We start from the raw sequence: 27,156 nt of genomic DNA, 5'->3' as shown, positions 1-27,156 counted from the left end.
AGATACAAGTGCAATATGGATGGTAGATAAAGGTTTTTGTAATCTGAAATAATAAAAACAGAAAGGTAACAAGTGGTAAAAGTGAGCGTAAACGGTATTGCAATGATAGGAAACAAGGCCTAGGGTTCATACTTTCACTAGTGCAAGTTCTCTCAACAATAATAACATAGATAGATCATATAACAATCCCTCAACATGCAACAAAGAGTCACTCCAAAGCCACTAATAGTGGAGAACAAACATAGAGATTATGGTAGGGTACGAAACCACCTCAAAGTTATTCTTTCGGATCGAACTATAAAAGAGTTTGTACTAGAATAACACCTTAAGACACAAATCAACCAAAACCCTAATGTCACCTAGATACTCCATTGTCACCTCAAGTATCCGTGGGCATGATTATACGATATGCATCACACAATCTCAGATTCATCCAACCAACACAAAGTACTTCAAAAGAGTGCCCCAAAGTTTCTACCGGAGAGTCAAGAACGTGTGCCAACCCCTATGCATAGGTTCATGGGCGGAACCAGCAAGTTGGTCACCAAAACATACATCAAGTGGCACATGATATCCCATTGTCACCACAGATAAGCACGGCAACACATACATCAAGTGTTCTCATAAAAGACTCAATCCGATAAGATAACTTCAAAGGCGAAACTCAATTCATCACAAGAGAGTAGAGGGGGAAGAAACATCATAAGATCCAACTATAATAGCAAAGCTCGGGATACATCAAGATCGTGCCTTAGAGAGAACACGAGAGAGAGAGAGATCAAACACATAGCTATTAGTACATACCATCAGCCCCGAGGGTGAACTACTCCCTCCTCGTCATGGATAGCGCCGGGATGATGAAGATGGCCACCGGTGATGGGTTCCCCCTCCGGCAGGGTGCCGGAACGGGCTCCCGAGAGGTTTTTGGTGGCTACAGAGGCTTGCGGCGGCGGAACTCCCGATCTATCTTAATATTTGATGTTTTTAGGGTACATAGGCATATATAGGCGAAAGAAGTCGGTCGGGGGGTGCTCAAGGGGTCCATGAGTTAGGGGGGCGCGCCTTGTAGGGGGGGGCTATCTCCTAGGCTCCTCGAGTATCTTCTGACTTGATCTCCAAGCCTCGAGGATGATATTATTCCAAAAAATCATGATACCAAAGGTTTCATTCCGTTTGGACTCCGTTTTATATTCCTTTTCTTCGAAATACTGAAATAGGCAATAAAACAGCAATATGGGCTGGGCCTCCGGTTAATAGGTTAGTCCCAAAAGTAATATAAAAGTGTATAATAAAGCCCATAATCATTCAAAACAGGTAATATAATAGCATGGAACAATCAAAAATTATAGATATGTTGGAGACGTATCAATTGGTATTATGAGTTTATGTGATATGATGTACCGACCTTTTTTCGGAGTCCCAGATGAGATCACGGACGTGGCGAGGAGTCTCGAAATGGTCGAGACATAAAGATTCATATATTGGAAGGTTGCATTTGGACATCTGAATGGTTCCGAGTGGTTCGGGCATTTTTTCGGAGTACCGGGAGGTTACTGGAACCCCTCGAGAGGAGTTATGGGCCTTACGGGCCATAAGAGGGAAGCACAGCAGCCCACAAGGGGCTGGTGCGCCCCCCTTTGGGTAGGAGGCCGAATTGGACTTGGGAAGGGGGCGCCACCCCCCTTTCCTTCTCCTACTCCCTCTCCTTCCCCTTTTCCCCCTCCGGTAGAAGGAAAAAAGGGTGGGACCGAATCCTACTAGGACTCCCTCTCCCTGGCACGCCCCTTGTTAGCCGGCCTCCTCCTCCCCTCCTTTATATACGGGGGCAGGGGGCACCCCAAAGGCACAACAGATAAGGTTTAACCGTGTGCGGTGCCCCCCTCCACAGTTACACACCTCGGTCATATCGCGTAGTGCTTAGGCGAAGCCCTACGCCGGTAACTTCATCATCACCGTCACAATGTTGTCGTGCTGAAGAAACTCTCCCTCGGCCTCAACTGGATCAAGAGTACGAGGGACGTCATCAATCTGAATGTGTGCTGAACGCGGGGGTGTCGTACATTCGGTGCTTGGATTGGTTGGACCGCGAAGACGCTTGGCTACATCAATCGTGTTAACTAAACGCTTCCGCTTTCGGTCTACGAGGGTACATGGACACACTCTCCCCTCTCGTTGCCATGCATCACTTAGATAGATCTTGCGTGATCGTAGGATTTTTTTTGAAATTACCGCGTTCCCCAATAGTGGTGTCCGAGCCAGGTCTATGCGTAGATGTTATATGCACGAGTAGAACACAAAGAGTTATGGGCAATAATAGTCATACTACTTACTAGCATGTCATACTTTGATTCGGCGGTATTGTTGGATGAAGCGGCTCAGACTGATATTACATGTACGCTTACGCGAGACTGGTTCTACCGACATGCTTTGCACATAGGTGGCTGGTGAGTGCCTGTTTCTCAAACTTTAGTTGAATCGAGTGTGGCTACGCCCGGTCCTTGTTGAAGGTTAAAACAGCACAATTGACGAAAAATCGTTGTGGTTTTGATGCGTAGGTAAGAACGGTTCTTGCTAGAAGCCCGTAGCAGCCACGTAAAACTTGCAACAACAAAGTAGAGGACGTCTAACTTGTTTTTACAGGGCTTGCTGTGATGTGATATGGTCAAGGCATGATGTGATATAAATTTTTGTATGAGATGATCATGTTTTGTAACAAAGTTATCGGCAACTGGCAGGAGCCATATGGTTGTCGCTTTATTGTATGCAATGCAATCGCCATGTAATTGTTTTACTTTATCACTAAGCGGTAGCGATAGTCATAGTAACAATAGGTGGCGAGAGGACAACGATGCTACGATGGAGATCAAGGTGTCGCGTTGCTGACGATGGAGATCATGACGATGCCCCGGTGATAGAGATCATGAGCACAAGATGATGATGGCCATATCATGTCACATATTTTGATTGCATGTGATGTTCATCTTTTATGCTTCTTATTTTGCTTAGTTCGGCGGTAGCATTATAAGATGACCCCTTACTAAAATTTCAAGGTATAGGTGTTCTCCCTGAGTATGCACCGTTGCGACAGTTCTTCGTGCTGAGACACCACGTGATGATCGGGTGTGATAGGCTCTACGTTCACATACAACGGGTGCAAGCCAGTTTTGCACACCAGAATACTCAGGTTAAACTTGATGAGCCTAGCATATGCAGATATGTCCTCGGAACACTGAAGACCGAAAGGTCGAGCGTGAATCATATAGTAGATATGATCAACATAGTGATGTTCACCATTGAAAACTACTCCATCTCACGTGATGATCGGACATGGTTTAGTTGATTTGGATCACGTGATCATTTAGATGACTAGAGGGATGTCTATCTAAGTGGGAGTTCTTAAGTAATATGATTAATTGAACTTTAATTTATCATGAACTTAGTCATGATAGTATTTTGCAAATTATGTTGTAGACCAATGGCTCATGTTGTTGCTTCCCTATGTTTTATATATGTGTTCCTAGAGAAAACTAAGTTGAAAGATGATAGTAGCAATGATGCGGACTGAGTCCATGATCTGAGGTGTATCCTCATTGCTGCACAGAAGAATTATGTCCTTGATGCGCCGCTAGGTGGCAGACCTATTGCAGGAGCAGATGCAGACGTTATGATTGTTTGGCTAGCTCATTATGATGACTACTTGATAGTTTAGTGCACCATGCTTTAAGGCTTAGAACCGGGACTTCAAAAACGTTTTTGAAACGTCACGGAGCAAATGAGATGTTCCAAGAGCTGAAATTGGTATTTCAGACTCATGCACATGTCAAGAGGTATGAGACCTCTGACTAGTACTTTGCCTAAAAGATGGAGGAGAATTTCTCAAGCAGTGAGCATGTGCTCAGATTGTCTGGGTACTACAATCACTTGAATCAAGTGGGAGTTAATCTTCCAAATAAGATAGTGATTGACAGAGTTCTCTCGTTACCATCACCAAGTTACTGGAACTTTGTGACGAACTATAGTATGCAAGGGATGACGAAAACGATTCCCGAGCTCTTCGTGATGCTGGAATCGATGAAGGTAGAAATCAAGAAAAGGCATCAAGTGTTGATGATTGACAAGACCACTAGTTTCAAGAAAAGGGCATAGGGAAAGAAAGGGAACTTCAAATAAAATGGCAAGCAAGTTGTCACTCCTGTGAAGAAGCCTAAAGCTAGACCTAAGCCTGAAACTGAGTGCTTCTACTGTAAAGGAAATGGTCACTGGAAGCGGATCTCCCCCAAATATTTGGTGGAAAAGAGGGATGGCAAAGTGAACAAGGGTATATTTGATATACAGGTTATTGATGTGTACCTTACTAGTGTTTATTGTATCCCCTGGGTATTTGATACTTGTTCGGTTGCTAAGATTAGTAACTCGAAACAGGAGTTACTGAATAAACAGAGACTAGTTGAGAGTGAAGTGACGAGATGTGTTGGAAGTGGTTCCAAGATTGAAATGATCATCATTGCACACTCCCTATACTTTCGATATTAGTGTTGAACCTAAATAAATGTTATTTGGTGTTTGCGTTGAGCATAAATATGATTAGATCATGTTTATTGCAATACGGTTATTCATTTAAGACAGAGGATAATTCTTATTCTGTTTACATGAATAAAACCTTCTATGGTCATACACCCAATGTTGATGGTTTATTGAATCTCGATCATAATTATACACATAATATTGATGCCAAAATATGCAAAGTTGATAATGATAGTGCACCTTATTTGTGGCACTGCCGTTTGGGTCATATCGTTGTAAAGCGCATAAAGAAACTCCATAAAGATGGACTTTTGGAATCACTTGATTATGAATCATTTGATGCTTGCGAACCATGCCTTATGGGCAAGATGACTAAAACTCCATTCTCCGGAACAATGGAACAAGCTAGTGACTTATTGGAAATAATACATACCGATGTATGCGGTCCAATGAGTGTTGATGCTCATGGCAAGTATCATTATTTTCTGACCTTCACAGATGATTTGAGCAGATATGGGTATATCTACTTAATGAAACACAAGTCTGAAACATTTGAAAATTTCAAAGAATTTCATAGTGAAGTGGAGAATCATCGTAACAAGAAAATAAAGTTTCTACGATCTGATCGTGGAGGAGAATATTTGAGTTACGATTTTGGCCTTCACTTAAAACAATGTGGAATAGTTTCACGGCTCACGCCACATGGAACACCACCGTGTAATTGTGTGTCCGAACGTCGTAACCACACTTTATTGGATATGGTGCGATCTATGATGTCTCTTACCGGGTTACCACTATCGTTTTGGGGTTATGCATTAGAGATAGCTGCATTCACTTTAAATAGGGCACCATCAAAATCTATTAAGATGATGCTTTATGAACTGTGGTTTGGCAAGAAACCAAAGTTTTCGTTTCTTAAAGTTTGGGGCTGCGATGCTTATGTGAAAAAGCTTCAACCTGATAAGCTCGAACCCAAATCGAAGAACTGTGTCTTCATAGGATACCCAAAGGAAACTGTTGGGTACACCTTCTATCACAGATCCGAAGGCAAGATATTCATTGCTAAGAATGGATCCTTTCTAGAGAAGGAGTTTCTCTCGAAAGAAGTGAGTGGGAGGAAAGTAGAGCTTGATGAGGTAATACTACCTTCTCCCGAATTGGAAAGTAGTTCATCAAAGAAATCAGTTCTAGTGATTCCTGCACCAATAAGTGAGAAAGCTAATGATGATGATCATGAAACTTCAGATCAAGTTACTACAAAACCATGTAGATTTTCCAGAGTACGGTCCGACCAGAGTGGTATGGTAATCCTATTTTGAAAGTCATGTTACTAGACCATGATGAACCTACGAACTATGAGGAAACGATGATGAACCCAGATTCCGCGAAATGGCTTGAGGCCATGAAATTTGAGATGGGATCCATGTATGAGAACAAAGTGTGGACTTCGGTGAACTTGCCCGATGGTCGTCAAGCCATATTAAATAAATGGATCTTCAAGAGGGAGACGGACACTGATAGTAGTGTTACTATCTACAAAGCTCGACTTGTCTCGGGGTTGGTAGATCAGTTTTTGAGAGGTTATCAAGGCCCATTCATGAGGGCTCCAATCAAGGAAATAATCACAATTCATCACAGTTTAATTCCATTGAGGTTAGGCCGCAAATGGAGCACCAAAGTGTGCAACGTACGCCTGTGCATAATCACGTGGTTTGCCATGCATGCGGGGTCAAAGGTCATTTTGCCTGCTTTTGCACAACTCCAAATCTGCGTGGGCTTTGGCCTTTTCTGAAATTTAGCTCTTTCCCAAGCCCACCAGAGGAGGCTTGGGCCGAAGGGGAGGTGGAGTCTTGGTTTCGGTGCTATGGGCCAGCGGCACAAATTAGGCAGGTGCCATCATTTAAGGAACTGGTCAAAGATTTTTTTTCCCAAACTTCCAGCCGAGACCATCGCTTGCCTCCTCGCATTCCACTGCACTTACCTTCTCTGCCTCCACTTCTGCTCCTGCCTCGGCAAGCTCGCCTCTGCTCTCGTCGTCGCTGGAGAGGGCATTGGTTGTTTCCTCACCGGATTCGACCTCGATGGCCAACATCCCCATCGACCCACTCTTATTTGTACCGCATGGGTTCCAGATACAAGCGATTGAAGGAAGAACAGGGGTTTCTCGAGCAATACTTCCTCATCGCCAGAGAAGACATGAAGATTGGGCGATTGCTTCCATCCATTCTCACCCCAATGAGGTATTTTTTTCCAATGTCCGTGAGGTTTTGGAAGAGTTTCTGCAAGATGAGCAAGTTGGTTTTAGAGAAATCCAGCCGTGCCCTTTTGGTGAGGCATATGTTCAATTCCTGCATGTCCAGGATCGAGATAGGTTCATCAGGAAGGTTCTGCATGCTTTTGGAAATGTTTTCATATCGTTCACAAAGCATAATGAGGGTAGAAACTAGTGCATGGTGCATTTCAATAGGACATGTTGGTTACTGTTTGTAGGTGTTCCTTTCGGCTTCTGCAATTCTGAAGATATTGCAGCTACCATCTCCAAGTGGGGCAAGATCATAAGTTGGGAGAGAGAGGATGCTCTCAAGGGCAAAATACTGGTTAAGCTAGTGTCACGGAGCTTATAGACATTCCTAAAAGCATCAGATGGTCTGAGGGGAGGGAGCATTTTTAAGAGGAATCCTGGACTTGTTCTGTTGAAGTCCTTCTGGAAGAAATGCTGGGTGGTGGGCCTACTGATGAGGACCCAATTCCACCTGATGGTGTTAGACCCTCACCCTGTGCCTCTGCATGCCAATGATTTTCCAGGTTTTCAAACACTGCCTGACCATAATGTTCATGCTCAAAATGAAGGATGGGATGACTGGGAGGAACAAGCAGAACAAGAACAACACTGGGCTTTCCCACAACCAGAACCAATTCAGCCTCAGCAGCCTCAAGTTGAAATTCCTGCTCTGCCAAAGGATGGGGCCCCAAACAGCAGCATCACTACAACAGTTTCCTTATCTAATGCAATCTTTTCTCTTACCCACTCTACTAGTGAGGAGGTAAATCAAGGAGTTCAAGTGCCACCAATTGGCCAGGGACTCCTCAACATTGCTATGGCTTATAATGCAGAGGGAGAGGGGGATGAGATTCAGGGGGCGCAACTCAATGTAGATAACCTTCAGATTCAGAATGAGGCCATACAGGCCGATGTGGAGGTGCAGGTTGCAGATTCAGACCTGCAGCACAACCTGCAGCAAGTTGGTCTGGCAGATTTGCACAATGGAAGCAAAGAAGCTGATTCTGGTGGTCCTTCTGTTCCTAAGTTGGTCCAGGGCAAGCAAGATGCTAGTGCAGCCTCACTTGATGCTGGTGTTAGATCACTTGAAGGAGCATTGGTCCCTGTCTCTCAGGTTGTGCTTTCAACTAACAAAGGCAAGGAAGATGTCCCCATCCCACAGGTGGGCACTTCATCAGACGTAAACAATAAACGTACCTATAGTTCATACTCCCTGCCAAGTTCTCCTACTGTGTTTGATTTACATGCATTGGCTAAACATCATGCTATGGAAGTTATTGATGGTTCACACTTAATTTATGAAGAAGGATTGGACCTCTGGATACACCACTTTGCTCCAGCAACTCAGGGAGTTGCAAACACTTTCAAAATTGAGATCCATGTAAGTTGGTTCAACTTCATCACACATTTTATTGTTGACTCCTGATAAATTTGGATGGACAATGCATTTGCTTAAATCTGATCTGTGGAAGCTATTGACTTCTAATTGTGAATCTAAAGAAACTATGCTTTTTCATATTCCTAATGGCTGTGCTACATATTAGGCCCCTACATGTAAGGATATTGTCGGCGTCCTGGATTCAGGGGTATCCAGCCCTGCCTGCCTGCGGCCCACCACGCGGCTCCATCAACGGCCTGGTACGGCCCAGCTTCAACACCAACACCACAAGACCCTCATGAGGGGCCAAGCCTCGTGAGGCGGACAATGCCAAGACCCCCGAAGGAATTGGCCTCCTCTGGAGGGCTCCAGAGGGGCGGAGAGTACTATGCAAGCTACCTCATGAGGCTCGGCTGACATGAGCCATGACGACCAAGGCCAGGCGGACGTCAGGCGGGCGCAGAGCGCAGGTTTCCTCTTCGGTGAAAGGGAGGCAAGGCACAGGCATGGAGTCCCGAGGAATCGGCCAAAGGTTTCCATTCCAGTGCAACAAGACCAAGACCGTCAGGACGACAGGATGGAGGTCATCGACGAGCCCACCGCAGCGTCACGACCGGAGGCTTTTTGCAGGTGGAGACTACTTTTGTCAGGATAGACTGTACTACTTGTCCCCTTTCAAATTCGGCCGTTGTGGGATCCCTTCCCACTCATACTTTGGAAGAGGACCAAGGCCACTATAAATAGGACTAGCCATCACCACAGGGGGGGATCGGATCCATTCTCACTAGACCACCTCACCAGCTCAAGAACACCTCACCTCCTGAGGCTTGTTCATTCATTGTACCAGTTCATCCATAGCCCTTCGAGCAATCCACCACACCACACTGGATTAGGGTATTACACCACAACGGTGGCCCGAACCAGTATAAATCTCTGTGTCTTTGTGTCTCTTTGAGCTTGATGCGTTAGGCTTAGGAGGATCGCGAGTAGGCAGGCTGCGAAGATTGAGATCTCCGCACGCACCCCAGAGTTCGAACCTCTCAAGGGTTGTCGGATCCCTAAATTCGACATTTGGCATGCCAGGTAGGGGTTCGTCGGGTCCTCTCTTCCGTCGTTCGATCCACCACCGCTCCGACACCTCCATGGCCAACGCGCGTCGGGTTTGCGCCAAGCGTCGGGCTGCTGTCGCTGCTCACATTGCTCAGACGGCTCCGGTGGGTGATGGTTGTGCCCACCATGCTCCTTCTCCGGTTGCCAACGCCGCCATGGGCCCTGCCAGCCACGAGCAGCAGCTTCATCGCTACACCCGTCGGTGCGCCGTGACGGCCGAACCGTTACTTCGTCACTAACCCCAGCAGCTTCGTCATCCCACACACGTCGCGGCCAGGTTGACGAGCAGGCCGCTCTGCTCACAGTGCGGGAGCTTCTTTGCTACCGCCCGGTGGGTGATCTCTACGAGGAGTGGCTCGAGCGGATCGCCGAGCTCATCAGCATCATGCACGGGGGCTCCGACGGGCCTGCTCGCTCACTGCCTCAGCAACCACCTGCAGCGGGCAACATGGCGCACGGGGCTCCTCCACCACCTCTGGCCCGGGGCACCATCATCGAGCCAAGGTGTATGGCTCCACGGCTCGACCCGCATTGCCCGGTGCTGGCTCGGGATGACGTGAGCTGCCAGGTGGTGCAGCGTCCCCAAGGAGAAGCGCGCGTGTTTCCTGTGCCCCAGCACCAGGCTCGCGTGCCGCCGCAGGAGATGGCGGTGCGCGTGCACCAGGATCATGTTCCACCCCCTCGACAACCTCCGGTGGCCACGGCAGGATGCCGTGCGTTCAGTCCAGAGCTCCGCAACATCGTCTGGCCAAGCAAGTTCAAGCCCAACCTGCCTCCGCGCTACAATGGCACCGCGGACCCTGCTGAGTTCTTGTAGCTCTATGAGCTGAGCATCGAGGCGACCAACGGCAAAGAGAAGATCATGGCAAACTGGTTCCCGATGGCCCTCATGGATGGCGCGCGTTCTTGGCTCCTGAACCTAACTGAGGGGTCGGTTTCTTCCTGGGAGGAGATGCACAGCCGCTTCATCGCCAACTTCCACGGCACTCATGACCGCCCGCCGGCCGTGGGTGACCTGCGCCGTATCAAGCAGCAACCTGGAGAGTCCCTGCAGAAGTATATCCAGCACTTCAACAACATTCACCTCAAGATTACCAAGGTGTCGGATGAGGCCATCATCTTCGCGTTCACCGATGGCGTCCGTGATGTCAAGATGAAGAAGGAGCTCGCCATCCACGAGGATCTCTGCACCACTCTACAGATGTTCAACATGGCGAACAAGTGCACAAGGGCTGAGGAGGGACGCCTCTCCCTCCTCGAGCTCCCCAACGCTGATCCTGAAGACAAGAAGACCAAGACCAAGGACATGAAGCGCAAGGGGCCAGCCGTGCTTACGGCCGAACCAGAGACAAAGCACGGCTGCGACCACCCCGAGTCATCCAAGGGCAAGCGGCCGTTCTGTGCCTTCCACAACGTTTACAGCCACAACACCAGCGACTGCCAGGAGCTCAGGGCTCTCCACAATGGGTGCCTCGTTCGATGCCTCGAGCGCAATGATCGAGGCTACGGTCGCGGAGGTGGCCGAGGTGGAGGACGCTGGGATGGACGCGACCGTCGTCGGGAGTGGCGCGACCAGCCTCGTGAGGATCGCTGGCAGGACCAGCCTCCTGAGGGCAACTGGAGGGAGCAGCCTCATGAGGATCGACCTCAGGGCAACGTAGCCTTGCCTCCTCTGCCTCCACCGCGAAGAAGGAATGAAGACCACCACCAGGACGAGGGGGTTGGGGGCTTCCAGGAGCCTCGGGCCATTGCCTGCATCCTGGGCAGCTCACAGGCCCCGGCTTCCCACCGCGTCTTCAAGGAGTTCGCGTGCGAGGTGAATGCGGCGCTCCCCAAGCCTAAAGCAACTCGCCCTCTCAAGTGGTCCAAGTGCGCCATCACCTTCGACTCCTCAGACCGGTTCAAGTGCGCGGCCATCGCTGGCGCGCTCCCCATGCACTGCTCCCCCATCATCAGCAACGTGGTCGTCACCAAGACTCTCATCGATGGTGGAGCAGGACTCAATGTTCTCTCTGTTCAGACGTTCGACGGGCTCCAGGTTCCGTACTACCAACTTCACCCCACCAAGCTATTCTCAGGAGTGACCGACGGGTCGACACACCCGATCGGGCAAGTTCGCCTCCCTGTCACCTTCGGCGGGCGCAACAACTACTGCACCGAGCTCATCGACTTCGACGTCACCGACATCCGCCTACCCTACAACGCCATCCTAGGGTACCCGGCATTGGCCAAGTTCATGGCGGCCACGCACCACGGCTACAACATCCTCAAGATGCCAGGAAGTGGCGGCGTCATCATAGTCGCCTGTCAGGAGAAGGATGCAGTGTGCTCCTTCGGCGTGCTTTCTAGGCTACAACAGTTGAGAACCCTGAAGACGAAGACGGCGCCCTCCCTCCTGAGGTCTCCCCAAGACGAAGAAGCTGCAGCTGGGATAGGGGTCTCGTGAGGGAGCATCACTCGAGGGCGCAGCACTGAGCCTTGCGTCTTCGGACACGGCACCTTCACCCATCGCACAGGAAGGCGCGCCCAGCGCTCCTCGCGGGCTCGGCTCGGGGGCTCTCCTTTGGAGGGTCTCAGATCTAGCCGATGTCGTGAGGAAGGTGCTCAGGCACCATGTGGAGGCGCTCTTCAGAGCACGCTTCCCAGGAGAAGGCAGCAGGCGTGAGGCACCAAGCGTTTAGGAGTTCATCAGCATGGCAATCGAGGAGATTTAGGAAGGAAGGATTCTGCAAGGCGATTTTCGCCTGCCGCATGGCGCAACTCACTACCCTGGCGAGGGTAAGGAGTTTCGTGTCTGCATCAAAATCCCCGGGCTCAACAGGGCCGCGTCTCGGCAGCTCATGTGGTCGTCTCGTGTCGGCCGTGCGAGGGTCCGCCTCACAGCTACGTCTGCATGCCTTTTGGCCTAGCGGGCGCGGCCGAGGCGTTCCTGCGATGCGTGAGGGACACTCAGACGGTCTGCGAGGCCAGGCACCAGACGGTCCTGGAAAAGATGGAGGAGCATCTTTAGGAGCCTCTTGGTCCCACCGAGTCTCCCGAGGCTCGGGCCAGAACGGCTCATGAGGAGCGGCCCCAATGGCGCGCAGTTTTTGGCTACTTCAACACCTCTTCAGCGACGGTACCAGGTGACATATCTCTAGTTCATTCAGTTTGGGGACGCCCCTCGGGCTGCATCATCCCCAGGCCATGTGGGTCCGTCCCTGCGGCGTGTATCCCTTCCGCATTTATCAGAGCCAGTTACAATCCTTTGCAAGATACTTTTGAATTATTGACTCCCTGACCGGCGCTTTGTCTCTAAGAATGTCTCGCGCCCTTGCGAGCCCTCATGCGACTGCCTCATGATTAAGGACTGGCACGGCGTCTGTGCTCGGGTTTGTCCCTGCAGCATCGCTAAACCCAAGTAGTTGAGCCCTGGCTCACGGGCTAGTTCCCGTGTACGTCACCTCCCATGGCTCTTGGTGCCTTGTTCTCGCATGAGCTAATCGCGGGTGGATGAGTGAGGGTGCGTGACCTGGTGCCCCCGTGGCCACGGGAACCGCGCGCCGGTTGATTTTCTTCAGGATCTTTGCATGAGAAGACTGGGCATGGCGTCTGTGCTTGGGTCCGTTCCTGCAGCGTCAATAAATCCAGCGGCTGAGCTCTATCTGGCGGGCCGGTCCCGCTCACGTCACCTCCTGGGGTCGTTGGTGTCTGGCCTTCTCATGCAATAACCTCAGGAAACTCATTCAGTGAAGGCTGCCTAACCATCTCGCAGGACCAATTCAAGCATCTCCAATTAAGACCGGGCGCAACCCGCCTTGAGGTAGGGCCTCGTGAGTCCCGCGCTGGCTCACGGGTGCCCATATACACCTCCTCTAGCCCTGGCATGCAAGCCACGTGTCAGGGCAGGGTTGTACACGCCCCGGGGGCTCTCCTCAGAGGGAGCCCCCTCCCACGTACCAGTGGAAGCACCATGCTCCGCGCTGGCCGTCGACACTGCTGGGGAGCGGCTATGCCCGTGCAAGAGCAGAAGCACTATGTTGTGCGCTGGTGATAAACAACTGGGGGTGGCCTCACGGCCGCATTAACCTCAGGGAGCCTTCGGGCTTAGTGACTAGCCTCACCGCGCTGCTTTCCCTCGGGAAGGTAGCGCGAGGGGGCTGGGCACGGGGGCTACACTCAGGTCACACCTGGCATACCCCGCCTCGCCAGGCCTCACGGGCCTGGTCTTTGCACACCCCTCCCAAGCGAGAGCTCGGCGAGGAAAAGGTATGATGGTCTGTTCGTACGTCAAGGGGGACTCCTGAGCATCGCGTCTCAGGAGCCTAACTGGTCACGTAGCCCCTCACCTCTTGGGCTCGTCCTGGTGATCCGGACGACTCAACAATGGCTGAGGTATGTGCGGGGCCGGGCCCTGCCGACGCAGAACGCCAAGACCTGGCTTTCACCCTTCTTTTTCAAGTCGTTCGCACGTCAAGGGGGACTCCTGAGCATCGCGTCTCAGGAGCCTAACTGGTCACGTAGCCCCTCACCTCTTGGGCTCGTCCTAGTGATCCGGACGACCCAACGATGGCTGAGGCATGCACGGGGCCAGGCCCTGCCGACGTAGAACACCAAGGCTTGCCCCTACACCTTTTCCTAAGCTGTTTGCATGTCAAGGAGGATTCCTGAGCATCACGTCTCAGGAGCCTAACTGGTCACATAGCCCCTCACCTCTTAGGCTCGTCCTGGTGATCCGGACGACCCAACGACGGCTGAGGTACACGCGGGGCCGGGCTCTGCCGACGCAGAACAACAAAGCAAACGGAAAAGCTGAAGGAGCATAATCTAATTATTACAAGACATACTGTTCCAAGCAAATAGTTTTAAACGCCTCCCCGAGGCATGTTGCATGATACATGACAGACAAGGAAAAGCAGAATCATCGGGCCACCTCTTCAGACTTGGGCGTCACCACTGCCCGCTAGCAGAGCCTCATTGCCAGGCATGTCGCTCGTTCCACCGGCTTCAGTCGGAGGACCAACGACCAAGAACTTGCTCAGCATGGCGTCCACGAAGCTCTTCACGGCGGCAGCAGCAGCATCCTGGGAGTTGGTGTCCACCGGAGTAAGGAAGGAGGAGAGGTCGAAGCTGGCATCCTGGAGATAAAGATGGCTGAAGACGCACGTCAGGGCCGAAGAAGAAAGTGAGCGTGCCTCGCTTTCCACCAAGGAGGCAAACCCGTCGACAACATCTTCAAGCACCGCCACGACTTCAGGAAGCAGAGCAGCAGGGCTCTCCCTCAGGGTCGTCACCACCGCCTTCTTCGAGGGATCATCTCCAAAGAGTGCCTTCTGGGCCTTGTGGAAACGTTCCTCGAGGGAGGTAAGAGTGTTGCACTCAATGGCGGCCACCTTCTTGGCCCCGGCGAGGGCCGCTTGGGCTGCCTCCTCCTCCTCCTTCAGCTTCGTGAGGCGGTCGCACTCTCTAGCCTGCTCTAAGGCCGTCTTCTTCAACTTGGCGTCTCAGTTGGCGGCAGCAGCTTCCTGGGCCTTCAGCTTCTCCTCATGCTCCTGAAGCTGGCTGGCCTGGGCGGCCTGCCGGTCCTGGAGAGCCTTCAGATCAGCCTCCGCCATGCGGCACCAGTCCTCAGCTTCTGTGGCCTCCTTCCGCGCCAGGTCGCGTGTCGTGGCGGCCACCCCGAGCGCCTTCTAGGCTTCCTCCATAGAACCCCAGGCCGCGCGAACAGACGCATCAGCCTTGAGCCAACCAGAGATCAGCCCCAGGCGTCCCTGCGCCGAACAACGATCTGGTCCCTGAAGTTCACCCTAGAGGAGGTCCAGCGCCGCCCTTGCCTCTTCCAGGGTCCCGGAGGGGGCAGGAGCGCCATGACTCGGCCACACGCTGGGCAAGGGAGGAGACGCCCTCGGCGCCAAGGCAGAAGAAACCTCAGCCTCAAGAAGGATTGGGGGCTCCGGAGGCTGGTTGACCTCAGCAGCCGCGGCAAGGCTGGGCGCCGGAGGGTCAGGCCTGCCAAGGGCACCGGTGCCTCCTGAAGACGGGCATCCACGTCCTCGAGAGATGGCGTCACCTTCGGGGCCACGTAGGCAGCGGCGCTCCCCTTCATTAGGGTCACGGAGTCCGCTTCAGTATTTGCGGCCGCGGCAGCCTCTGTGCTCTCCTTCTACTTCTTCAACGGCTGCTGCCTAACGACAGGCGAAGGCGCTAATTATCGTTTCAAGAGCCAACAAATAAGGTTAAGGGAGAGACTTACTGGTCAACGAAGGCATAGCTCCTCTTCATGCTCAGCAGCGGGCGCAAAGGCGGAGCGGCTGGAGCCAAACTCTTGGGAGCAGGAGAACTTGAGGTTGGAACCAACCAAACAGTGTCGGCGAAGGCGGGCTGCTCCCCAGAGGAATCAGCGTGGTCCTGCTCTTCTTCGTGACCACTCGCTTGGGCTACATCGAAGAGGCCACCCCAGACCTCGTGGTGACTCCAGAAGGGCGCGACACCTCCACCACTGGGGGTTCGTCATCATTATCATCGTCAGGAAGGTCACGCAGGAGTTCCCTTTGCTGCGGGGCAGATGATTCCTCCACCATCTCGTCCGCGGTGGCTTCGGAGGAATGATCATCGGAGGACAGGTGCACCAAAGCAGTAGGCGGCGAGGAAGGCCCCAGCTGCACGAACCCAAGCTCGTCAAAGACAGGCATGGCCGCGACAACCTCCTCTGCGTCATCATGGCAGTACAGCGGAAGCCAGTCTTCCGGAGGGTCGCTCGGGTCCTTCCCCGTCAGGTAGAGCAACACCTTGCTCAGCTCCTCCTTGGGAAGAGGATCTTGGCGCAGGCAGATTTTGTCGTCATCACCACCAAGCTTCCACAAGGGGCGGGGCGGTCCTGAAGCGGCGCAATGCACTGCTTCAGGAACTCCCTGATGAGCATGGCCCCCGTCAGCTTCGCGCTCTTTAGCTCCTTGTCCATCTTCTTCATGAATGGCTTCAGGGAAGGGTCGGTGATCTTCTCAGAAAGCCACCACTTCTTGAAGACGGGGATTGCGGTCGGCAGCTTCAGCGAGCTCTGGGAGCACTTGGCATCTATCAGAACCCACCTCCTCACGGCATCCTCCACCTTCTTCCCGGCACGGGAGATTGCATTACCACCCCGCGTCGCAACGAAGCCGATGCACCCAACTGGATTGTCGCCGGTCTTGTGAAGGAAGAAGAAATGGCGGAACAGGGCAACAGAGGACATCACCCCCACGAACGCCTCACAATAGAAGGCGAAAAGGGACAGAAGGAGGATGGAGTTGGCATGGATGTGGAGCGCGTGAAGACCATAGTGGTGAAGGACGGCGAAGAAGAAGCGGGAGAATGGAGGTACCAGCCCCGAGTAGACGCTCTACATGAAGAAGGGGAAGAAGGTGCTACCCGAGGGCTCCGGTGCAGCGGTGGTGACCCGGAGCGCTGTCTTCTTCCACTCATTGTCATCGCTCGCCGTCAGGAGGAGCATGGTCTGGAGCTTCTCCCTGGTCACGCAGGGTGCCAGCAGCCCTGGCTCGTACCAGGCGGAGCCGGCAGCCGGGGCAAGAGCCACGGTCTTCTCGGCGGCCATCGAGCAGAAGATTTGGGGGGAAATCAGCAGATCTAGTGAGTTCTTCCGCTGTGGGTAGAAAGGGATCTGGAGCAAGATGAAGAAGGAGCAATGAAAGCCTGGCGGCAGGCGGCACCCCTTTTGTCAGACGGAAGCAGTTGCCGAGGCAGCATGGGGAAACGGAGTCGCCCACGTCCAATCAATCACCACGCGTCAACAAGGCCGCGGGCGGTTAGGGCCCGTGGTGTTCCGCACTTTCCCTTTGGCTTCGCCTAGAAGCCAAGTCCGAGCGCGCCTTAGGCCCGGGGGCTACTGTCGGCGTCCTGGATTCGGGGGTATCCAGGCCCTGCCTACCTGCGGCCCACCGCGGGGCTCCATCAACGGCCTGGTACAGCCTAGCTTCAACACTAACGCCACAAGACCCTCGCGAGGGGCCAAGCCTCGCGAGGCGGATAACGCCAAGACCCCCGAAGGAATTGGCCTCCTCAGGAGGGCTCCTGAAGGGCGGAGAGTTCTATGCAAGCTACCTCACAAGGCTCGGCTGACGTGAGCCATGACAACCAAGGACAGGCAGGCACCAGGCGGGCGTAGAGCGCATGTTTCCTCTTTGGTGCAAGGGAGGCAAGGCACAGGCGTGGAGTCCCGAGGAATCAGCCAAAAGTTTCCATTCTAGTGCAACAAGACCAAGACCGCCAGGACGGCAGGACGTAGGTCATCGGCGAGCCCACTGCAGCGTCACGACCATAGGCTTTTCACAGGTGAAGACTACTTTTGTCAGGATAGACTATACTACTTGTCCCCTTTCAAATCCGGCCGTTGTGGGATCCCTTCCTGCTCATATTTGGGAAGAGGACCAAGGTCACTATAAATAGGACTAGCCACCACCATAGGGGGGGATCGGATCCATTCTCACCGAAGCACCTCACCAGCTCAAGAACACCTCACCTCCTGAGGCTTGTTCATCCAATGTACCAGTTCATCCATAGCCCTTCAAGGCAATCCACCACACAACACTGGATTAGGGTATTACACCACAACGGTGGCCCGAACCAGTATAAATCTCTGTGTCTTTGTGTCTCTTTGAGCTCGACGTGTTAGGCTTAGGAGGATCGCGAGTAGGCAGGCTAGACAGGTTGAGATCTCCGCACACACCCCAGAGTTTGAACCTCTCAAGGGTTGCCGGATCCCTAAATCCGACAGATATCATGCTAGGTTTGGGCAAGGAAAATGAAGGAATTAGCCCTGCTTCTCATTCCTCATGTGGGGTTGGCAGCCCACTACAGCAAGTTTCTCCTAATAAAGTTCTACAACTGGGAGAAGCTATTTCCAGGAAAAGGAGGGAGAAGGAACCACTGGTTGAAACTGAGGTAAGAAGAAGTGAGAGGATTAAGAAGGATAATAATGGTTATAGAAGAAAGTCATGTGATGCTAAATCTTGCTTACCATGTAATGTTGTTCCTCCAGTACTACAAAATACAGTGGTTAAAAATCTCACTAAATCTTTCTGTAAGGTTGCTTTTAAGAAAAACTTTCCAGGAAACCCAAGAAGAAGGGGCAAGAGGAGGTGGCCAAGGTGACCAAGGCCACAAGAGATGCATCTCACCCCAAGATTGTGTAATGATAGATCTTCCCAAAAAGCTTTATCTGAGTAGCAGAGTGCACTATTGCTCTTTTTTGGAGACTGTGGATTATATGTATGTAGGGATATTTAATTTTAGAACTTGTATGACTGTGGATGATTGCCCTGGGAGGCACCTTTTGCTTGTTGACATTATGCTACTTGTGTATGATCTTGAGTTACTAAATCTGAGAGAGGGTACTTCTTTATATGATGTTCTGGAAGTTCTGCTACCCAACTGCATGATGTTATTACTCTGGGTAACACTTGTTTCTGTTGACTGGATGATTGAAAACCTTCCTTGCATGAGCACTGTTGTCTATTTTTTTCTCACTTCCAAGTTGGGGTGAGTTACCAAGCGATGGACCTTGGGACAGGAAGTTTTTCAACCTCACTTTTAAATAATAATAATAGAACATGGAATATTCTTAACTGGAATGTAAGAGGTATTAATTCTTCAGATAAGTGGTTGGCTATCAGCCAGAAAGTGGAAGAAAGTGCTGCTAGGATAGTGTGTATTCAGGAAACAAAAAGGGAGAACTTTGATTTAGCTTATATCAATAAATTCTACCCTCGGAGATTTAACAAATTTGAATACCTACCTTCTATTGGGGCCTTTGGTGGTATTTCAACTGCTTGGAATGGAACACTGTTCAATGGAGAATTGATGTTTCAAAACAAATTCTCCTTATCCATCCAATTTACATGCAACACTTCTTCAAAGTCTTGGATTCTTACAAACATCTATGGACCTTGCAATCATGAGGACAAAATTGAATTCATTGAATGGTTTGCAAATATTCAAATGCCTAATGAAGTGGACTAGATTATCATGGGTGACTTCGACTTCATTAGATCACCTGATGACAAAAATAAACCTGAAGGAGATGTCAATGAAATGCTAATGTTCAATGAAGCTATAAGTGAACATGGGTTGATTGAACTTCCTCTAAAAGGCATGCAATTTAGTTGGAGTAATATGCAGGATAGCCCCCTTCTAGAGAAATTAGATTGGTTTTTCACCTCTGCTGCTTGGATGACCAGCTACCCAGACTCCACTGCTCTACCCATGGCTAAACCAATTTTTGTTCATCTTCCTTGCATGATAAAAATTGGCACAAATATTCCAAAATCCAAAATGTTCATATTTGAAAATTATTGGCTCAAGCATAGCTCTTTCAAACAAGTGGTTCAGTCTGCATGGAACATTCCTGTGGGTCATACTGATCATGCAAAAAAGATCAATACAAAGTTCAAGAATGTCAGGAGAGCACTAAAAGTATGGGCAAAAAATTTATCCCGTCTTAAGAAGCAGATAGCTGAACTGAATGATTGTATCTTTCTCTAGGACTTGATAGAGGAATACAGGGAATTATCAGTTTTTGAAGCTAATTGCAGGACAATGCTAAAGGACCTTTTGTTAACAGTGCTCAATAATCAGAAAATCTATTGGAAGCTGAGAGGAAAAATTAAAGGGGTGAAATTTGCAGATGAAAACACAAAAAAAAAATTCATACAAAGGCTTCTATCAACCATAGGCATAATAAAATTGTTATGCTTTTAAACAATGATCAAGCTAAAGTCACTGATCATGAAGGAAAGGCTGCCATCCTTTGGGAGACTTCTAAAAGTAGATTGGGGCAATCCAATGGGCACTCTATGCATTTTGAACTTAATGATCTGTATGAAAACGCTGTGGATCCCCAAGTGTTCATGGACCTGGAAAATCCATTTACCCAAAAAGAAATTGATGATGTGGTAAAGAACCTACCATCAGATAAATCTCCAGGCCCAGATGCTTTCAATAATGAGTTTATCAAGAGCTATTGGGATATCATCAAGGAAAACATTTATGAGCTTATTATGGCCTTTCATGCTGGCAATGTTAATCTTGAAAGCATCAACACATCTTTCATCACTCTAATCACAAAAAAAGAAGTGCCACTTTCTCCAAATGACTTCAGGCCAATTTCTTTACTCAATGGAGTGTTCAAAATCATTACAAAGTTGCTGGCCAATAGATTACAAGGAGTTATATTGCAAATGGTGCACATTAATCAGTATGGCTTTCTCAAAGACAGAGTGATTCAGGATTGCCTAGGATGGGCTTATGAGTATATTCACCAATGTCACAAGTCTAAAGAGGAAATTTTAGTAATAAAGCTGGATTTTCAAAAGGCTTTTGATACAATTGAGCATTCAGCAATCATTGATATTTTTAGAGCAAAAGGCTTTGGAGAGAAATGGATTTCATGGATGAACTCATTATTCTCATCTGCATCCTCATCTATATTGTTAAATGGAGTATCTGGGAAAAATTCTACATCGGAAGAGGAGTGAGGCAGGGAGACCCTTATTCTCCTTTAATTTTTGTGCTTGATGTTAATCTGCTTCAATCTATTCTTAACAAAGCATGAGGTTGAATCTGATCACTCCCCCAATACAAGTCAATTCCTGCCCTCATTTCCAATTGTGCAATATGCAGATGACACTCTGGTAATTATGCAAGCAAATGCCAGACAACTCATTTGCTTGAAAGCTTTGCTCAATACTTTTGCATCAGCTACTGGGCTCAAAGTCAACTATGGGAAATCAATTATGGTTCCTTTAAACATTGGTGAAGAAAGGGTAGACATCTTTACAAACACTCTACACTGTGCCAGAGGGCAATTCCCCTTTACTTATCTGGGTCTTCCATTGGGAATTTATAAACCAAGTGTGGAACAATGTCTACCCCTAGTGAACAGGATTGCAAAGAGGCTGGCAGGCATAGCTATCTTCATGACTCAAGCAGGCAAACTACTTTTGGTCAAATCAGTGTTTACATCTTTATCTGTCTTTTTCATGTGCTGTTTGGACATCCCTATCACTATAAAGAAGCAAATTATAAAATATTTGAGGCACTGCCTTTGGAGAAGCCTTGATATAGAGGACCGTAGACCAGCTTTGGTGGCTTGGCACACAGTTTGTAGGCCCAAAGAACAGGGAGGATTGGGAGTCTTGGATATTTATACACACAACAAAACCCTTCTCATGAAGAACCTGCACAAAATCTTCAACAAACATGACATTCCTTGGGTCAAGCTCATCTGGGAGACTTATTACAGTGATGGGAAGTTACTAGGAACATCATGGTAGGCTCATTCTGGTGGAAATCAAACTTAGCTCTCATTGATCAATACAAAGCTATTGCCAGATGCAATGTGGGTGATGGTATCAGTGCATTCTTTTGGGATGATTTATGGCATCAATCAGTTCTCAAACACAAATTCCATCACTTATACTCCTTTGTTAAAAACCCACAACTCAACATTCATCAAGTGGTACACACTGAATATTTTACACGGCCTTTTCTACCTGCCACTCACTACAGAAGCATATCAAGAATTTTTACAAATGGAGGATATTTGCATCTCTCTGAGACAATCTGAATTTTTGGATTCATTAGACACATGGAGTTACATTTGGGGGAATGAATTTTATTCATCAAGCAAAGCATATAAGGTTCTGATTAGACACAAGCAAACACCTCCCCACTTCAACTGGATTTGGAAGAGCTCATGTCAGCCTAAGCGCAAGGTATTCTTCTAGAAATTGCTCCATGACAGAGTCAACACAAGAAATCTGCTGAGAAGAAAGAGTTTTGTGCTGGAGGCATATAATTGTGCAATAGGAGGATGTCAACAAGAGAAAACACTACATCATCTATTTCGGGAATGCCCCTTTGTGCAACAATGCTGGGATTTTATTTGTCCAACAAGAACACCAAATTTATCAGTGTTAGAAGCATTCCAAGATCTGAAGGATAAGCTCAACTACCCTTTCTTCATGGAGATCATCATTCTTCGATCATGGGCCATCTGGATAACCAGAAATAATAAGATCTTCAAAAATATTTCACCTTCTTTCCAAGGCTGGAAGTTCATTTACCCGGAGGAACTAAAGCTTCTAAGATACAGAATGAAACAGAAACATGAGGGACAATTCTCTGCTTGGCTAGAAGCCATGTTGTAATTTTTGTACTTCTCCTAGGTTTTTTCCTTTTAGTTTTGTTTCTCCATTTCTTAGTCTTTCTTTTTCTTAGTTTTCTTTTTCCTTTTCTTTTCTGTTTTATTAAGCCTTATCTCAAGCCTTTCAGACTTTTATGTTGAACTCTGTTCTCATTATTTATAAAAATTGCAGTGGGGTCTTACCCTGTTGTTTATAGTCAAAAAAAGCTCGACTTGTTGCAAAAGATTTTCGACAAGTTCAAGGTGTTGACTACAATGAGATTTTCTCAACTGTAGCGATGCTTAAATCCGTCTGAATCATGTTAGCAGTTGCCATATTTTATGAAATCTGGCAAATGGATGTCAAAACTACATTCCTTTAATGGATATTTCTTAAAGAAGAGTTGTATATGATGCAACCACAAGGTTTTGTAAATCCTAAAGGTACTAACAAGGTGTGCAAGCTCCAGCGATCCATCTATGGACTTGTGCAAGCATCTCGGAGTTGGAATATACGCCTTGATGAGTTGATCAAAGCATATAGTTTTATAAAGACTTGCAGTGAAGTCTGTATTTACAAGAAAGTGAGTGGGAGCTCTGTAGCATTTCTAATATTATATGTGGATGACATATTGTTGATAGGAAATAATATAGAATTTCTGTATAGCATAAAGGGATACTTGAATAAGAGTTTTTCAATGAAAGACCTTGGTGAAGCTGCTTACATATTTGGCATCAAAATCTATAGAGATAGATCAAGACGCTTAATTGGACTTTCACAAAGCACATACCTTGGTAAAGTTTTGAAGAAGTTCAAAACGGATCAGTCAAAGAAAGGGTTCTTGCATGTATTACAAGGTGTAAAGTTGAGTAAGACTCAAAGCCCGACAACGGCAGAAAATAGAAAGAGAATGAAAGTCATTCCCTATGCCACAGTCATAGGTTCTATAATGTATGTTGTGCTGTGTACCAGACATATTGTGTACCCTTCCCTGAGTTTGGCAAGGGAGTACAATTTTGATCTAGGAGTAGATCACTGGACAGTGGTTAAGATTATCCTTAGTGAGGACTAAGGAAATATTTCTCGATTATGGAGGTGATAAAAGAGCTCGTCGTAAAGAGTTACATTGATGCAAGCTTTTACACCAATCCAGATGACTCTAAGTCTCAATCTGGATACATATTGAAAGTGAGAGCAATTAGCTAGAGTAGCTCCGTGCAGAGCATTGTAGACATAGAATATTTGCAAAATACATACAGCTATGAATGTGACACACCCGTTGACTAAACTTCTCTCACGAGCAAAACATGATCACACCTTAGTACTCTTTAGGTGTTAATCACATAGCGATGTGAACTAGATTATTGACTCTAGTAAACCCTTTGGGTGTTGATCGCATGACGATGTGAACTATGGGTGTCAATCACACACATATGTGAATATTGGTGTTAAATCACATGGTGATGTGAACTAGATTATTGACTCTAGTGCAAGTGGGAGACTGAAGGAAATATGCCCTAGAGGCAATAATAAAGTTATTATTTATTTCCTTAATTCATGATAAATGTTTATTATTCATGCTAGAATTGTATTAACCGGAAATTTAGTATGTGTGAATACATAGACAAAACTTATAGTCCCTAGTATGCCTCTACTTGACTAGCTCGTTAATCAAAGATGGTTATGTTTTCTAACCATAGACATGTGTTGTTATTTGATGAATGGGATCACATCATTAGGAGAATGACGTGATGGACATGACCCATCCATTAGCTTAGCATTATGATCGTGTCAGTTTCATTGCTACTGCTTTCTTCATGACTTATACAAGTTCCTCATACAATGAGATTATGCAACTCCCAAATACTGGAGGAACACTTTGTGTGCTACCAAACATCACAACGTAAAAGGGTGATTATAAAGGTGCTCTACAGGTGTCTCCGAAGGTGTTTGTTTGGGTTGGCATATATCGAGATTAGGATTTGTCACTCCGTGTTTTGGAGAGGTATCTCTGGGCCCTCTCGGTAATACTCATCACTATAAGCCTTGCAAGCATTGTAACTAATGAGTTAGTTGCGGGATGAAGTATTACAGAATGAGTAAAGAGACTTGCCGGTAACGAGATTGAATAGGTATAATGATACCGATGATCGAATCTTAGGCAAGTAACATACCAATGACAAAGGGAACAACGTATGTTGTTATGCGGTTTGACCGATAAAGATCTTCGTAGAATATGTAGGAACCAATATGAGTATCCAGGTTCCAGTATTGGTTCTTGACCGAGACGTGTCTCGGTCATGTCTACATAGTTCTCGAACCCGTAGGGTTCGCACGCTTAACGTTCGATGACGATTGGTATTATGAGTTTATGTGATATGATGTACCGAAGTTTGTTCGGAGTCCCGGATGAGATCACGGACGTGACAAGGAGTCTCAAAATGGTCGACATGTGAATATTCATATATTGGAAGGTTGCATTTGGACATCGGAATGGTTCCGAGTGGTTCGGGCATTTTTCCGGAGTACCAGGAGGTTACCGGAACCCCCCGGGAGAAGTTATGGCCCTTATGGGCCATAAGAGGGAAGCACACCAGCCCACAAGGGGCTGGTGCACCCCCTTTTGGGCAGGAGGCCGAATTGGACTTGGGAAGGGGGCGCCACCCCTTTCCTTCTCCTACTCCCTCTCCTTCCCCTTTCCCCCCTCCGATAGAAGGACAAAAGGGTGGGGGCCGAATCCTACTAGGACTGGAATCCTAGTAGGACTCCCCTCTCCCTGGCGCGCCCCTTGTTGGCCGGCCTCCTCCTCCCCTCCTTTATATACGGGGGCAGGGGGGCACCCCAAAGGCACAACAGACAATTGTTTTAGTCGTGTGCGGTGCCCCCCTCCACAGTTACACACCTCGGTCATATCATCGTAGTGCTTAGGCGAAGCCCTGCACCGGTAACTTCATCATCACCATCACCATGCCGTCGTGCTGAAGAAACTCTCCTTCGGACTCAACTAGATCAAGAGTACGAGGGACGTCATCGAGCTGAACGTGTGCTGAACGCGTAGGTGTCGTACGTTCGGTGCTTGGATTGGTTGGATCATGAAGACGTTCGACTACATCAACCACGTGAACTAAACGCTTCCGCTTTCAGTCTACGAGGGTACGTGGACACACTCTCCCCTCTCGTTGCTATGCATCACTTAGATAGATCTTGCGTGATCGTAGGAATTTTTTTGAAATTACCGCATTCCCCAACAACTGTTTAGGTTTTGATCGGTGTGAACAGGTTTGCAATTTAAAAGGTGACGGGACGCAAGCCCAAAATTTATTGACGGTTCTATAATTTCTAAGTGTGGCACTATTCCTGAACGGCGTAACGTGGGCACGCTTTCTCGGTCGCATATGTGGCGTTTGGTGCACCGCAATAGGCAATGCCAGCACACGTCTTGTTCCAAGAACCGTGTGCGCTCGTTATTACCATCGCGCATGCTTCTTTTAATTAGAATGTGTGCCTGTCTAGCGCACACACGTTGATCTGTCTAACTGCTTCTGTTTGTTGTGGCTAATCGCAAACAGTTCATTCGTGTGAAGTTTATGCCATCAATCGCACACACCTTTGATCTGGCTGACCGTTTCTGTTCTGTTGCCTAATCGCAAACATTTAATCCTTCTGAAGTGCATGCCCTTAATCGCACACACCTTTATCTACTCGTTCGTTTCTGTTGTTCCACCTCATCAACAGTTAATCCGATTGAACTATATGACATATATCGCACACACCTTCATCTGGCTGCCCGTTTCCGTTCTTCTTCCTCATTGCAAACAGTTCATTGAACTGAATCATATGCCATGCATCGCACACGCAACTAAAATCTGAACCGTGTTTGATGCATCCGTCATTGCAAACGTTTTGCACCTTTTTGACGGGGTTTTTTTACACCACCGTTTGCGATTATTGCATCACACACAGTTTCGTCGAAGGGTCTCTGGTCGTAGTGTCGCATTAGCAGCATCCTGTAGTAGTGATGGGAGGCATGGGTGGCTTCGGAGCACCTCCGGGCGGCATTGGCGGCATGGGAGGCATGAATTTTGCTGTAACACCCACGATGTGGCTATATCTCCCACGTGTCGGAGCACAACTTAGAGGCATAACTGCATGGTGGTTTTGTCGCAAGAAGGGTCATCTTCACACAATCCCATGTAATGAACAAGAATGGGATAAAGAGAGTTGGCTTACAATCGCCACTTCACACAATACATAAATTAAGATCATACATCATTCAAATACACTCATAGACCGGCTACGGTCAAGTTCAAATGAAAAGAAGACAACCCCAAATGCTAGATCCCCGATCGTCCTGACTGGGCTCCTCTACTGATCATCTGGAAACGATACATAGTAACGACCAAGGGCCTCATCAAATTCCCACTTCAGCTCAGTTGCGCCATCTGCGCCAGTATCCTCGGCACCTGCATCTGTTTTGGTAGAATATGTGAGTCACGAGGACTCAGCAATCTCACACCCGCGAGATCAAGACTATTTAAGCTCATAGGTAGGAAAGGGGTAAAATGGTGGAGCTGCAGCAAGCACTAAGCAAAAATATGGTGGCTAACATACGCAAGTGAGAGCGAGAAGAGAAGCAACACATCGGTCGAGAAGCTAGAAGTGATCAAGAAGTGATCCTGAAACTACTTACGTCAAGCATAACACAA

The sequence above is a fragment of the Triticum aestivum genome, chromosome 3B (assembly GCF_018294505.1).
Source record: "Triticum aestivum cultivar Chinese Spring chromosome 3B, IWGSC CS RefSeq v2.1, whole genome shotgun sequence".
Classification (NCBI taxonomy): domain Eukaryota; kingdom Viridiplantae; phylum Streptophyta; class Magnoliopsida; order Poales; family Poaceae; genus Triticum; species Triticum aestivum.
Note: the sequence above shows the minus strand (reverse complement) of the source record.